The sequence below is a fragment of the Canis aureus genome, chromosome 8 (genome assembly GCF_053574225.1).
Source record: "Canis aureus isolate CA01 chromosome 8, VMU_Caureus_v.1.0, whole genome shotgun sequence".
Taxonomy (NCBI): Eukaryota; Metazoa; Chordata; class Mammalia; order Carnivora; family Canidae; genus Canis; species Canis aureus.
This window is the reverse complement of record NC_135618.1, coordinates 23,069,469-23,085,824: the sequence shown is the minus strand read 5'-3', so window position 1 is coordinate 23,085,824 and position 16,356 is coordinate 23,069,469.

Sequence of the window (16,356 nt, the reverse complement as noted above, 5' to 3'; positions counted from 1 at the left end):
TTGTGTGGGATGGCGGTGGGCAGGCTCATTTGCCCAGTCCTCTCTATGTCTGATGCCTCTGTCCCTCTCCTGGCCCTTCTCCCTGTCATTTTGTCTCTCATGTCCTCTTCTATCTTATTTGGCCCCACAAGGAGCCAGATTTAATTGAGGTATAATTGACATTATATTCAGGTGTACAATATAATGAGTTAGTATGTGGATACATTGGAAAATGATCGCTCCAGTAATTCTAGTTAACATCCACCACCACTTAGAGTTACAGAATTTTTTTTCTCTCTCTTTTTAAAAGATTTTATTTATTTATTCATGAGAGACACAGAGACATAAGCAGGCTCCTGCAGGGAGGCTGATGCAGGACTCAATCCCAGGACCCCAGGATCACAATCTGAGCCAAAGGCAGATGCTCAACTACTGAGCCACCCAGGCATCCCCAAAATTATTTTTTTTGAGATGAGAATTTTTAACACTTATTTTCTTAGCAACTTTCGAATATGCAATACACTATTATTAACTATAGTCAGCATGCTGCACTTATTTCTTTTATAGCTGGAAGTTTGTACCTTTTGATTCTCTCCACCCATTTCACTGCTCCCCCCAACCCCCACCTCGGGCAAGCACCAATCTGTTCTTCACATCTATAATTTGGCTTTTCTGGGGTTTGTTTTTGTTTTTGCTTTTACGTTTCCACAGATAGTAGGCCCACTTTTCCAGTTTTGCTTTCTTATTTTGGTTCACCCCTAACAAAGGTAACTCAGTGGAGCCCCAGATGAAATACAGCAGAATAATATTAACTAATGAATAATAATAAGGGCTCAAGGGGTCCCTAGGTGGCATAGTTGGTTAAGCATCAGACTCTTGAGTTCAGCTCAGATCGTTAGATAGAGCCCTGAGGTGGACTCTGTGCCCAGTGTGGAGTCTACTTAGGATTCTCTCTCTCCTTTCCCTCTGCCCCTTTTACTCATGCTCAGTCTCTCTATCTCTCAAAATAAATAAATAAATATTTTTTAAAAAATTTTTTTAATAAATCTTTTAAAACAATAATTAAAGGTTCAGCTTTTGGAGCTTGAATATCTACTCTGTCCCTTACTAGTTTTGTGGAATTGGACAAGTTGCTAACTTTTCAGGCCTTGGCTTTCTTATCTGTAAAATAGGCAAAATAATACCTACCTCTTTGTTGTAGGAATTAAATGAGATTAGATATGCTAGTCTTAACACAATGCCTGATACACAATAAATATTCAATAAATATTAGTTGTTACTTTTCTTATTTTTCCTCTTCACTTTAACTTTCCCACTTCAAAAATATTTATTCAGCTGTGCTCACTTTTGTAAACTGCTTCAAAATTTTTTGGAGCTAGCTTGCATATAAATGAATAATCCATATTGCCTTCCTTTTTTAAAAGATTTTATTTATTTATTCATGAGAGACAGAGAGAGAAGGAGGCTCCCTGCAGGGAGCCTAGTGTGGGACTTGATCCCAGGACCCCAGGATCAGGACCTGAGCCAAAGGCAGTTGCTCAACCACTGAGCCACCCAGGCCCCCCTTGCCAGTGCCTTCTTAAAGAGTTCTCCCAACGTATGATAGAAAGTCCAATGTAGGTGATGAAGTAGACAACAAGGTTGGTTGTAATATGAAAAAAATCTATCCTAAGACATAAACTGCTCATTACCTTTGGCATAGTAATTTCTTTTTTCTTTTCTTTTTTTTTGGCATAGTAATTTCAAGTTTTTGACTCAACACATGAAAAAAGCTGAAACAGTTTTATGTACACGAAAAGCTCACTTGTAGTTTTTTTCATAGTTCTATCACAGCTAACACTTGCAAAACACGATGAAGTTCTTTTAAAAGAATTACTCACTCAAGAAAATTTTATTCAGTCATTGAAATAATGTTTTTGAAATTATATGGTAGCATGACTTAATCATGTCTGTAATATGACTACCACCACCTAGGATGATCGATAAAGAAAGAGACTGGAAGGAAATATACTAACATGTTAATGAATTTTTGAGTGTAGAAACAATGGGTGAATTTCAAATCCTTTTTCCACGTGCCTCTGTAATTCCCAGTTTTCTTGAATACTGAATTCCCCACCCACACACAATGCCATTTAAGGACTCTGTTTGTAACTCGCAGATAAACAAAGGACAGCTCAGATTGAACTGTTTTCTTTGGAGAGGATGTCATCATTATTATGAGAAATTCAATCCCCTAAGTTATGATATTGAGACAGGGTGTAGCTTTGAGGCCTAGGTACTGGGCAATTTAATACAGATTTCTGTCAGCAGCCTTGCTTGGACTGATAACATGAGAGAGAGCAGAGAGAAGGGGATGGGGAGGCAGAGTCTTTGTACCAGTCACGGAGGTTACAGAAATTCCAAAATCAGGGAAATGGAATTCCAGAGCAGAATTCATTGCCTGATAGGGGGGAAAAAAATTCCTCCAAACCTTATCTCTTAGAGGTAAGCAAAATCCAATTAAAACATGTTTTGCCGTTATTCCTGTTTTAGTATTATTTATTTTTTAGCCTGATGTCATTAAAGACGTTTTAGGACTCAAAGAGAGTTATATACTTTATGCTGCGTATTGTCTTCTCTGATTATAAATGTTAAATATACAAAATGTATAAATTAATGAATGCAATTCATTAGTGAACGCAGCATCCAGACAATGACCACTGTTAGTTAGGACTGCTGATGTGAAATTTCTCATTCTCTCTCTAATAGAGAGATGGTGCTAACACTCCCTGAGTAATTACCAAGTGCTTGGCGATGCTTGTAGAGTTTTACATGGAATAACTAAATTTATTCTCACAGCAACATTTTGGGGTGGATACAACAATTATCTCCACTGCATTGCTGAGATTCAGCTTCTTGTCTAAGACCATGCAGCTGGGGTGGGGGTAGGGTGTGGGAGGCAGAGCCAGGATGTGAAACCCAAACATTCTGGCTCCTAGTCTATGCACTTAACCTTTCTCTCCAAATTTATATTTATATATATATAATATATATTTTTTATATAATTTTGAATTACATATAAAATATATTTATTCAATATAAGTATAACACCAGAGTGGAATTATACTGCATCTAATGTCTTCTTGTAAACTCTTTTTTCTTTTTAATGTATCTGAACATCATTCCAGTCAATGGAGAATCAATCTACTTCAGTATTTTTAATGCACACATTGTATTTTATCTCATGGTGTCTCATAAAGTAATTTTTTAAAGATTTTATTTATTAGTGAGAGGGTGGGGAGGGCAAAGGGACAAGCAGGTTCCCTACTGAACAGGGAGCCTCACATGTGGGCTCAATTCCTGAACTCTGGGATCATGACCTGAGCCCAAATCACATCTTAATTGACGGAGCCACCAGGAAGCCCTCTTGTAATGTATTTATCCATAATCCATATGGCTGGATATTTAAAAATGTTTGCTGTTCTAAACAGCAATGGAATGTACATCCTTATACACAGATGTGCATCTGAGAGATTATTTAATTAAGATAAATTCTTAGATCATACATTTGGGTCAAAGTGAAGATTTCCAAGGTTTTAAGAGCCTGTTGCCAAAAGGCCATCAAGAAGAGCTGTGCCCATTTACATCCCCCCCACCCCCCACCCCTGGAGCCGCAGAAAAGTGTTTTCCTCTATATTCGAGAGTGTTTTTCAAACTTGTTTTTCAAGCTTGACTTACTGTAAGAAATACATCTCACATAATGGTTTGGTATACACACTTTAAACAAAGTCTACTATTTTCCAGACTAGATACAAAGATCTTTTCCTCTCCTCTCCCCTTCCTTTCCTTTTCAGAATTTTCTTAAATGCCAGATATGGTCCACTGATTAACTATGTGATCCACAAATGGATAGTAACTCACAGTTTGAAAGCACACTATATCAATGCTTCAATATTAATATTCTCTTTAGTATTTGCCTCTATGGTAATCTGAAATAGTGACAAGTTATTGTTTCTATCTCATTTTTTTTTTAATTACTGGAGAGGTCGAGCATTTTGGAAAATCTTATTTTTAGAAAGAGTTAAAAACAGTTCACTGTTTCTCAACTTCTACTGCACAATAGAATTTTAAAAAATCCTATCCTTTCATTAAGTGCTAGATCAAATAATTTCTAGAGATTGGGCCCAGGTATCCAAATTTGTGGCCAAGGCTGAGAACAAATGTTGTAGATGGTTATAGTAAACAAGAGATTTATGTGATGGTATTATTTGCAACATACCTATGTTGTTGCTTCATAAAACTGCATTGATTTGGATGTCCCTTTCAATTTGATACTCATTCTAAAATTTATCTGGCACACATTTAAATAAATAAATATTATTAGCTTTCTAAAAGGTTTGCTTCAATTATAAGAGTTCTTCTTTTTCTCTATTTTTAATTGTAAGAGTTCTGACTATTAAGCATGTGTCACTTCCAAGAGTTCTAGTAAGCATGTTAATATTAATGAAATGAAAGACCACTAATATTTTTTGCAAGCCTACTGTGTGCAAAGCACAGTGCCAGACCTGTTGGGTTAGAAGATGAGCCAGCAGCTCATCATGTAATAGGCACTCTAACCTTTGTGTGCAAGTAACTAAAACACCAGAAAGAGATAATTTCATAATCATATGAATTTAGAAATAAGACAATTAAAAAAAGTCACATGCCCAATATTCTCATAAGATAGTTCATTTTTGACAATTTTTATTATGTATAGTGAGAAGTAACAAGAAAATTTAAAAACTCTTTTAGCTGGATTTGAGTAATTGTTTCCCCCATTTTATTTATTTATTTATTTATTTATTTATTTATTTATTTATTTATGATAGACATAGAGAGAGAGAGGCAGAGATACAGGAGGAGGGAGAAGCAGGCTCCATGCCAGGATCCTGACGTGGGACGTCCGGGGACTCCATGATCACGCCCTGGGCCAAAGGCAGGTGCTAAACCGCTGAGCCACCCAGGGATCCCTATTTATTTATTTATTTTTAAATATTTTATTTATTTATTCATGAGAGACACAAAGAGAGAGGCAGAGACCCAGGCAGAGGGAGAAGCAGACCTCCTACAGGAAGCCTGACGTGGCACTCGACCCCTGAACTCCGGGATCACACCCTGAGCCAAAGGCAGACGTTCAACCACTGAGCCACCCAGGCGTCCCAGTTGTTTGCCCATTAAACATGACATATTTAAAAAATATTGTAGTTATCTGAAGGTGTGACTTAATTCCATCTTAAGTATGAGGAAAGTAGGGTTGTAATTTTGGCTTATGAGCTGTTGGCTGCACAAATCACAGTTATGCTTATTTAAGCCTGATTTAGTAGTGAATTGTGGCAAGGAAACTCATGGGAGATAGTGTAGATTCTCATGAATAGAGCCACATGGTGAGAGAGCCAACGTGCTATTTACTATATCAGGCTTCCATCCAATAGAGAATTCCAACTGCCTGCTGGACAGTCAACCTAGATGATCCTCTGGAACCCCAGATTCAACATGTCTCCTCAGTAGAGCTCTTTGCTGCTCCCTGCCTCTTCCTCAAGCCATGTTCCCTCCTCTGTTTGTGGCACAGTGGACAATTATGTGCTTCGCAGTAAGTCAGAGGTTACTTTTCATCTCTGATGCTGTTTCCTCACTGGCCCAGAGCAGCCTGGGGAGTCTCAGGGCCCAAGCACTGGCTGGAGATGCTGACATCACCATCCGAGCTCTGAAAACCCAGGAAGGCCAGCCTGGGACAACTGCCCCCCCGCCTTCCTGTTTTTGCTTATCTGGTGTACATGGAGAGGTTTTCAGGAGAGGAGGGACACTCACAGGAAGCTCTCAGAAGGCCACTAGGACCAGCCTCTGGCCCCAAGGCTGTCCCGGTGAAGCAAAGACAGCAGAGTAGTAAGTCGGCAAAGAGTATCAGCTTGATGGCTGGCATGAATGAGAGATACAAATGGATTCCAAAAGTGTTCCAGAAATTGGTGAATTTCTGGCAGGTGACTAGGAGGAGTGGGGGGTTGAAATCAAAGAGAGTCATTCATACCTCTCACGGCATCTGTCTCTAGTCTGCTACCTGGCCATACATGGCACTCCTCAAAAGTCTCCAGGTTCCTCTACTCCTGCTCCCTTGAGAAGTGTGCTGGAGCAGGAAAAGCTTTGTCCTTGAGCAACTTACTTCACCTTTCTGTGCCTCATTAACTCATCTATAAAAACTGGATGGATGACAACCCATTAGAAGGGACCAGCTCTGATGGCCAGTTAGGGTGCCTGTACACATCCACCTGGGCAAGTGTGCAAGATCTCAGATGACGGAGGGCAATGTCCACAAGGGGGTGAGCTGTGAGCTGACTTGTGTCCCGCCATCTTCACCTACGGTATAAAATTTCCACCCTCGGGAAAGCACAGCCCCCGGCAGAGATGTAGCAGAACTGTTGTGCAACCAGATGATGAATCAGCAGTTCAGTCTTTACCTGCTCTTCACCTTTTTAGGGAGGGGAGCTACCAGTCGCCAAGGGAAAGAACAGAAAATCCAACAGTCTTACAGGCTCAGATTATTGGAGCACAGATTTTCCTCTTGTCAGCCATGGTTACCAGAGGTCAATGATCAAGTCATCAAACCCAGACATGAGGTTTTTAGAGTTGAAAACTGGAAAACAAGGGAGAGCTACATCCTGTTGGGTCACATCCTGTTCACGAAGGCAGGAAGTGGAACAGCAGACCAAGATGGTTAGAAAAACATGACGCTTATGAAGCATTTGCACGCTACGTGTGGATGTACATTTTGGTATACAATTTTTTAAGACTCTAAACAAGGCTCATATATCATGCATTTTGGAAGTCCTCAAGTTTCTTGTGAAATAAAACTGGCCCAAAGCCAACTCTTTATTATATGATTGTGCTCCATCGGCAATTATACCAATCTAAGAAATAAAAAAAATAATCTATTTGCCATCTGAAAACTGGTTGTAGGGCATTGTTTCCTCCAGGAATAGGAATGCAATGCTGGGAACTTCTCAGTGGCCATCTTAGCGAGTATGAGAGTGTGGATCTTGTCCAAAATAGGACCTTTGTTGCCTCTCTCAAAGGGAAGGATGGATTGTTCCAGGATGGGCAGTCTACAGTGCCTCTCCCAGGAGGCACCAGGTTCATGGCACACAGCATCCCTGCTCAAAGCACAGCGTGGCTTTTCTTCATGCAGTTGCCTCCGCTGACAAAAGGGCTTCTTAAACTCAGGAATGCAGAAGTTCTGTGTGTTCCTTTCTCTTTACCTTCATGGCTCTCACTCACCGTCTCTTTGTTCTCTCCCCTTCTCTTTCATGTGTTTCACTGAGGGATGATGACCGCTCAATAATTCCATGTTGCTTTGCATGAGGGTGGGAGAAAGCCACTGCCATTTCTTGGGTTTGATGTCAATGGTTAGCATCCCTCAGGAAGCGATTCGAGAGGCCCACTCCAGCTCTGGACTATCTAGTCACTCAGGACTGCAGTGCCTTTAAGGTAAGGCAAACATTCAGTGTGGTGGTGCTCAAATTGCTGGTCCCCAGAATCTGCCTTTAAGATTTAAAAACCCTGTGCTTTGGAACTAGTTCTCAGTGGTTTTCTTTCTTCTTGATTTTCCTTTAGTCTATGGTAAGTAATTGTGCTAGGAGGAATGCACCACAGTTACTAAAATTAGCTCTTGGGACTAGCCATGTGTCTTGGAACTTGATGGGAGGGAGCCTTCCAGGTAGGTAGGCCTGCTAAAGGCTTCACTGATCATCGAGTGATTTCTAATTTTAGTGTTTAGAGAAAGAAAGAAAGAAAGCAAGAAAGCAAGAAAGCAAGAAAGAAAGAAAGGTATTAAGATCTATGGATGCATAGTGTAGTTTTTATTCTGAAGATTTTAAATAATGGAAATCTAACAGAAATATCGCATGTAATTTTATCCTAAAATAAAATTATTTTTATTTGTCCATATGCTCTTCTAGTTCTTGTGATAGAATTTATTTATAATATCCTCAATATTTTATATTTTCATGCATGTATATTCATGCATAAGCGATTTTTTTAACAAAATGACAATCAGATCCATTTTTTGTTGCTTATGGACAGAGCAGCTGAATGACCACAGTAAGTTGGGGATTTCCTTTCTGGCTTTGCCCCTGGGCCTCCAACATTTCAGTATTTCAGTTCAATCCGTGAAAAGCGGGAGCTTATGACTAGTTGCCTTACAAATCCACTGAATGGAAAAATAGCTGGTGCATGACTTCAGAATGACCAACATGGAAAGATGTGGTTCTCGAATGCTGTGATACTTCTGGGACCTCAATATCTGTGCAGGTCACCAGGCAAATTCCCCTCTTCTGTCCTCGTCCTTCTACTGCTTATCTTTTCTTTTTTCTGCTCACTGTTCCGAATTGTTCCTTCCTCAAAATTCTGTGTACGTGTAAGAGTGAGGATCCTACTTGCTCATCCCCATGGTGCCTGATGTGTGACCGGCAATGTGCTAATGGTCCTTCCTCCCATCTCATTTACTCCTGCTCTTGATGAGGGAGGTGCTGTTACCCAGTAGCCCCACTTTGTAGATAGGAAACTGTGCTAGTGATGAAGTATCTTGCTCCAGATCCATTTGTAAGGCATGGCACTACTGTTCCCACACAGATCTTTGCAATTACATCTTTCTTTCTTTTAAAAAAAAAAAAGATTTAAATTATTTGTTTGCGAGAAAGAGAAGAGAGCACACACAGCCGGGGGTGGGAGGTGGCGGGCAGAAGAAGAAGCAAGTTCCCCGCTGAGCAGGGAGCCTGATGTGGGGCTCGATCCCAGGACCCTGAGATCACGTATGAACTGAACCAAAGTCCGATGCTTAATCAACTGAGCTACCCAGGCACCCCTCTTTGCAATTACATCTTTCCAATTGCAGATCAAACTCTTCCCTAGCACTACCTTTCAATGCAGAGCCTAGTATAGAAATGGTAGAAAAAGAAAGTGTGTTTTAGAGTCAGCTGCTCATTCTTCCAATGATGGATTGCATTCTATTTCCTTTCATTTTTGTAGTTAGAATTTACTGTTACTGCCTTCTATAAGCTGGAGACATTCATTAACAGGCATAATTGTTTAGAGAATATGGTTTTATGTCATAGGAAAAAGTATTACAGAAATGTAAACTGCAAGAAAAGGAAAACAGAATGTTTCCAGGAGCCTCCGTGCCTTTTCTTCTTCTTCTTCTTTTGTAAACTATTTGATTGGCTCCATTTAGAATCTAATGTTAACTGCCTGGAGGATAAAAATAACTTCTTTTGTAGTTTTACCTCATATAGCACCAACATATTGTGACTTTTCATGGAAAGATCCATTTTTAGAAAGAATGTAAGGCACCCCAGGCACATGAGTAATAACTATTTGGCAAGATGTTGCTTATGCCAGATAATCAGTCTAGAGTCCTTCTTTGGCAGGCTTACAAATTGTTTTTTTTACACAATTTGTACGTGTTATTTTGTGATATGTTGAAACCTCATTAAAAAAAAAAAAAACCCAAATGATATATGTATAAGGCCTTGGGAATTACTTTTACTTCCTGTATAATGACTCACAACCTAAACGTACAAAGTTGGGTAGAGGAAGTATTTCTCTCTCTCTATCATTGTCTCACAAAAATATAAACTGTAAATCAGGAACAGAAACTGCAGACCTCTGCATGCTCCTCCACCCTCTGTTAGGCAGAGGTGGTGTCTGTGGATAAAGTCAAAATGAAGGATGGGCCATGAATGGGATGATCCTGGGAAGAGAGAGGGAAACATTTTCTCTCCTGTGTTTAAATTCATGACATTCACCTTTTATTTTTGGTGTGATTCTCCCCAGTTTCAGAAGTCTCATCATCTAATTCAAATACAGCCAGAACCAATTCCCTACTCTGTTTGATGTATACAAATGGCTAACCAAAACACAGGAAAATGACTAGAATGTGGAATTCCAAGCTTTGAGAGTCATGGTTTTCTAGAATTACACAGATGAATACCAGGGAAATTACAGAGATGATTCCTGAGTCAGGTGAGTGGTCTCCTTCACCTCTGAGATGATATCATTCCGTGACTTTTTACTCTGCTAGGTCTGATGAGTTCTTCTGGGAGACATTTTTTCAGCCATCTAGAATCTCAGAGATGTTTGACCAAAATAATCTTTTGAATGAGAGCTAGTGACAGACACACTCCATTCTGGGGAAGCAGTGCTGATGGTGCTTGGGAAGAGTTAGGTGACCTCTAAAGGAAAAACAAATTTAAAGATATAACCATTATTATTTCCACTGGCGAAATCACCATCATCTTGACATAAAAGGTACATTTCATCTAAAACCTATCATTTGTAAATAGAGCCATAGTTTTTCTGCTACTAGATTTGGGCAAGTGGTTCCAGGGTTGGATTTCGCTGTGTGTGTGTGTTTATTGTCCAAACTGGTAGGTATAGTTTGGTTTGGATTTCATATAGCTGTATTATTTGGGGTGATGATTTCATCGAGCATTCAATTAAGCTGAAATTTATAGGTTTAGAATGATCATAAATGTGATTTGATTTGAGTTCTGTCTTGTGAAAGTTTTAAAAACCTTTTAAACCACTCACAGAACTTGCCAAGTATGAAAGATTTGCAAAGTGTGGCCAAACAGGCTGCTGAAGTTTATCCAGGGTATCCAAGATCTCAGAACTCACATCCCGGATGGCACTGGATCTGGAAGTCTTAGAACAAGCTCAGTATAGTGACTCCACAATTAATTTCTCCTCTATGTTAATGCAAGTAAGATTTAATACGATGAGAAATTTAAATTTTCCAGATGATTTTCTCCGTCGTTGAAATGCTGTCATCTTGGCTCTAAGCAATCATTGCTATAAATTGGGAAGAGAGATGGTACGTAAATGGATGCAACTGAACCTGGGACTGGTGATTACTCTGCATTCTTTGCTCTGACCCAGTGACTGAGTCCTTCCCAAGTGGAATAATTGCAAAGCAGCAAATATCTGGAAGGAGAAGGAATCGAAGTCCTAGAAATAAATTACAGAATGATGTAGGTGGGTAGCCAGCTTTTGTTTAAATAGATTCTCATAGTAAAAGGAATGATTTCTGTTTGGGGAAAATTAAAGCTGATGAAATAGGAATACATTTGTATCTACAAACTCAAGTGTGTAAGACAGTCCAGTTTTCTAGAATAGCTTTATCGAGGTATAACTTACATCCTGTACAGCTCATCCACTGCAACTGCGTAGTTTGAGGATTTTCAGTAAATTTATGTAGACTTGCTACCACTGTTACAATTGTTACAGGTTACAATTCAGCCTTTGGGCCCTTCTATCATCCCCCTAAATTCCTTTCTGCTTGTTTCTAGTCAGTCCAGACTCCTACCCTCAGCCCTGCCAGCAACCGCTGAACTGCTTCCTGTCCCCATAATTTTCTTTTCTAGGAATTTCACGTAAATAGAATCAGGCGATATGGAGGCTTCGTCTGGTGTCTTTCACTTACGTGATGTGTCGAGTCTCATCTGTGTTGTTGTACCTGTCGGTAGTTGTTCTTTCCTACTGCCCGGCAGCACACTAGTGTATGGATAGAGCACAGCAGGTTTCTTCATTCACTATTTGATGAACATTTAGGTGGTTTCCAGTTTGGGGTTATCATCAGTAATGTTACCAGCACTTACCTACAAGTTTTTGTGTGAACGTACGATTTCATTTCTCACAGATCGATACTTCAGAGTGCAATTGCTGAGTCAGGTGGGAAGGGTATGTTTAACATTTTGAGAAACTGAGAATGTGTTTCCAAAGCTGCTGTACCATTTTATTTTTTCACCAATACTATATGACTTGGTATGGTCAGTCTTTTATTTGTTTCAGGGGTTAAGTATTTTATTGAGGTATTGGTTTGCATTTCCTTAATGACTACCAATGTCAAGAATCTTTTCACGTGCAAATTAGCCATGTGGACAACTTGGGTTTTGTTTTGTTTTTGTTTTTTTTTTTTTTTGGTAAAATATTTATTTGAATTTTTTTGCCCATTTTTTATTTGGTTGTCATATTATTGAATTCTAACATCTCTTTATATGTTTCACTTACAAGACTTTCATCACATATATGATTTGCAAGTCTTCTCTCCCAGTTTGTGATGTGTCTTTTAAATAAAAAGCTTTTTTTTTTTAAGAATAGCAAACACACAACATTACATTAGTTCCAGGTGTACAACATAGTGATTCAACTTCTCCATATGTTATGCTGCTCTAACCACCAAGTATAACTACTATCGGTCTTTTCATTTTCTTAATGGTATCTTTTTATTTTTTTTATTATTTTTTAATGGTATCTTTTTAAACAAATATTTATTTATTTAAGTAATCTCTGCATCCGACATGGGGCTCAATCTCATGACCCCAAGACCAAGAGTCATTCCCTCTTCCAACTGAGCCAGCCAGGCACCCCTGAATGGTATCTTCTGAAAAATAAAATCTTGATGAAAGTCCAATTTAACATTTCTTTTCTTTTATAGATCTTACTTTTGGAATCCTCTCTTATAAATGTTTGCCTAACCCGAGGTCACAAAGATTTTCTTCTATTTTTTTTTTCTAGCAATTTTATAGGCTTAGAATTTATATTTTGGTCTATGATCTAGTTAAAACTGTGCATGGTGTGTACAGTGTAGGGTCAAGGTCTAAGTTCATTTTCTGGTTTGTTTTGTTTTTGTATGTAGATATCAGAATGTTCTATCTAGTACCATTTGTTGAAGAGCTATCCTTTTCCTTAATGAATTGCCTTGGTACCTTTTTAAAACTCACCCTAACTCTGCTCTGCTTTATTGATCTATATGTTGTTCCTTACCCCAGTAGCACGCTGTCTTGATTACCAGAGCTTTATAGTAAGTCCTCCAATGTGATTTTTGTTCAGTTTTTTTCTTTTTCTTCATTATCTACATCCCTCAAATTTTCACATACATTTTAGAAATAGCTTGTTAATTTCTACAACACAGACTCTTTTATCTTGTGGCTTTGTCTAACTTTTTAGGTCTAATTTTTTTTGTAGATTTCAAAAATTTTCTATCTACAAGATTATGTTATCTGCACATAAAGACAATCTTGCTTCTTCCTTTTCAATATGTATGCCTTTAATTTCTTTCCATTCCCTTATTACCGTGGCAGGAACCTGCAGTACAATGTTGAATAGAAGTGGTAGGAACAGCCATCGTTGCTTTATTCCTGCTAGTTTTAGCAGGAAAGCATGCAGTCTTTACCATTAATTATGTGGTTAGCTTTAGGTCTTCCATAGATGCCCCTTTCAGGTGGCGAAAGTTTACTTCTATTCCTAGTTTGTTGAGTTTTTAAAACAAATATTAGGTTTTGCCAAATGACTTTTCTGTTTTATTGGAGATGATCTTAGGGACTTGTCTTTTATTCTTTTGTTATGTCGTGTTATGTGTATTGAGTTTTGTATATTGAGCCAATCTTGTATTCCTGGAGTGAATTCCACTTGGTGATGGTGATTTTTTTGTTATTGTTGCTAGATTTGGTTTGATATTTTTTTTGTTAAGGAGTTTGCATCTGAATCTATGAAGGGTATTAAACTATAGTTTCCTTTCCATGTAACTTGTTTGCCTGGCTTTTCTATCAGGCTAATACTGGGCTACTAAAATAAAATTGAGGTATTCCCTCATCCTCTATTTTTTGAAAGAATTTGTATAGGATTGACAGTGTTTCTTCCTTAAACGTTTGATAGAAATCAACAGTGAAAGCCATCAGACCTGGGCTCTTCCTTGTGGAAAGATTTTTTAATGACTAATTCCATGTTCTTGATACTGGGCTATTGATTTTCTTCTTTTTCTTGAGTCAATTTTGATAATTCATGGAGGGTTTTTGTTTTTTGTTTTGTTTTGTAACTTGTCCATTTCATATAGATTATGTTTTGTTGGAATAAATTAAATAAATTTAAATTTCTATATGGTAATACTACTTGAATTGGCTTGTTATAACTTTCCATTGACTTTAAGCATAAGGAAGTGATAGTAAGTACAAGATATGCTGTAAATAATCTTCTGGATTACCAGAAATACTCTTCCTTACTTCCACCGTTTGTTAACACTCCAATTTTCCATTGATAATCAGGGTAATTCACCCTTACCAGTATAGTAACTCCTTTCTTTGCCTATTGATTCACATTCATGAGGAGACCAAAGTGACAGGGTGGCAAAATCATTGCTATGTTTCCTAGTGGAAGCATTTCCCCTCTTGGAGCCAAGATATCTAGAGCAGCAGAGAATTAGGCTATGGGTGAAAGAACCAAAAATTTTGCTGGTAGATCACTAAGAGTAATAGTGGTGTCACTCCTGTTTCTACCTCTTGATTCTGGGATCTGTGGATCCTGGCTATGGGAGAAACAGTACCATATATTGGACACTGTTTCAGAGCATATAGAGCTTTCTGGAGAACCTTATCTCAGCCCTGGTAGGTATTGTTACCTAGCTGGTGCTGTAACTGAGTTCTTAAAAGGCCAAGCCAGCTCTTTCAATATGGTGGACAACATGGTAAGACCAGTTAATTCAGTGAGCGTGGGCCCATGGCTGCACTTCATTTGCTGTGAAGTGAGTTCTTTGGTTAAAAAAAAAAAAAATGTTGTGTGGAATACCATGATGATAGATAAAGTATTCTTCAAGTCCACAAGTGGTAGTTTTGGCAGAAGCATTGTGTACAGGGACTGCAAATCCATAGCTAGAGTATCCATTTCAGTAAGAACAAAACACTGTCCCTTCTATAATGGAAGAAGTCCAATGTAATCAGTCTGTCACCAGGTAGCCTGCTGATCACTCTGGGGAATGGTCGTATATCGAGGACTCTGTGTTAGTCTCTGCTGCTGGCAGATTAGGCACTCAGGTAGGCTGACCTTGGTGAGTAGGAGTCTAAGTTGCTAAGCCCATGTATAACCTCCATTCCTGTCACCACGGATATTTTGTTCATGAACCAAATTGGCAGGGGTGGCTGCAGAAAGAAGCTGATTGGCATTTACAAAAAAAATCATCCTCTCCACTTGATTATTAAAATTTTCTGCTGAGGTTACCCTCTGGTGAACATTCACATGTAACAGAAATGTTTTCATGTTTTTCACCCATTCAGTCTTTACACATATGTCTTTTAAAAATTTTTTATTTTATTTAAAATCAATTAATTAACATATAGTGTATTATTAGTTTCAGAGGTAGAGGGCAGTGATCCATCAGCTGCATATAACACCCAGTGCTCATTACATCACATGCCCTCCTTAATGCCCATCATCCAGTTGCATCATCCCCCTCCCCTCTCCCCTCCAATGACCCTCAGTTTGTTTCCTTTGATTAAAAGTCTCTTACGGTTTGTCTCCCTCTCTGATTTCATCTTGTTTTATTTTTCCCTCCCATCCTATATGATCCTTTGTTTTATTTCTTTTTTTTTTTAAGATTTTATTTATTTATTCATGAGAGACACAGAGAGAGAGAGAAAGAGAGAGGCAGAGACACAGGCAGAGGGAGAAGCAAGCTCCATGCAGGGAGCCCGACACGGGACTCGATCCCGGGACTCCAGGATCACGCCCTGGGCTGAAGGCGGTGCTAAACTGCTGAGCCACCCGGGCTGCGCTCTGTTTTGTTTCTTAAACTCCACATATAAGTGAGATAATATGATAATTGTCTTCTTCTGATTGACTTATTTCAATTAGCATAATACCTTCTAGTTCCATGCACATTGTTGCAAATGATAAGATTTTATTTTTGCTGGCAGAGTAATATTCCGTTGTGTATATCCACCACATCTTCCTTATCCATTTATCTGTTGATGGACGTCTGAGCTCTTTCCATAGTTTGGCTATTGTATACACATACTTCTTCCCCAAATTTCCTTGTTAACAATTTTCTAATCATGTTCCTTCCACGTCCCTGACCACCCCGCCAAACCATTGGCCATAGTCCATGAATCAGTCTACAATCACACATCTGGCCATTTCTTCTTCCATATAAAATGGACAAGCAGATGTATTGCTTGAGGTTCTGCCTACAGGGAAGAGTTCTCTTCACCACCCATCCTTCAGGGATGTCTCAGAAAAGGGCTATAAGTGCTACAGCCATCTGCTTTCATGTGATGCCTGCATATGTTGTGGAGCCATCTGTGAACCAGACCTGAGTTTTCTGTCAGGCAGCTGGTTGTAGGCAATGCCCCCTGAGGCCACAGACATAGGCAGGGAGAGAGAAAGTAACATGGAGACCAGATGTGGGGACCATGGGTAAAGGGCATTTGGGCCACTTTTTCATGTAATTCGCTTGTGCCTTTCAGGTCTACTCAGGCCTGACTGTATATGCCACTTGCATCTGATGACAGAGTGCCGCTGTGCATGCCCAACTTTATGCCT